Genomic DNA, 370 nt, shown 5'->3' on the forward strand with positions numbered 1-370 from the left:
ATACTGTACAAGGTGCCGTTCTCGCTACGTGTACACACCAAAGATAGCTGTAAATCTTACCTGTCAACATAACTAATTAGTGGTCTATCTTCCTGTCGTTCTTGTGATGAAATGGCTTAATATGTGTTATGATGTCGGTTACGGAATGATGTAAATAAACGTTCATAAACCAACACAGAGCTAATGTCGTACGAATAGTTCAAAAAGGAGCCACTGACGTCAAAAACACATAAATATATGCAGTTAACCCTGTTTTGCAATCAAATCTTTCCGTAAGTTACAATACCATTAATCATTTTAAAACTATAAACTCAATTTAAATAAGCGAGGATGGTATGATGAGCAGACGACGATGGGGAGGGGTTGCTAA

The sequence above is a fragment of the Mizuhopecten yessoensis genome, unplaced genomic scaffold (genome assembly GCF_002113885.1).
Source record: "Mizuhopecten yessoensis strain PY_sf001 unplaced genomic scaffold, ASM211388v2 scaffold207, whole genome shotgun sequence".
Taxonomy (NCBI): Eukaryota; Metazoa; Mollusca; class Bivalvia; order Pectinida; family Pectinidae; genus Mizuhopecten; species Mizuhopecten yessoensis.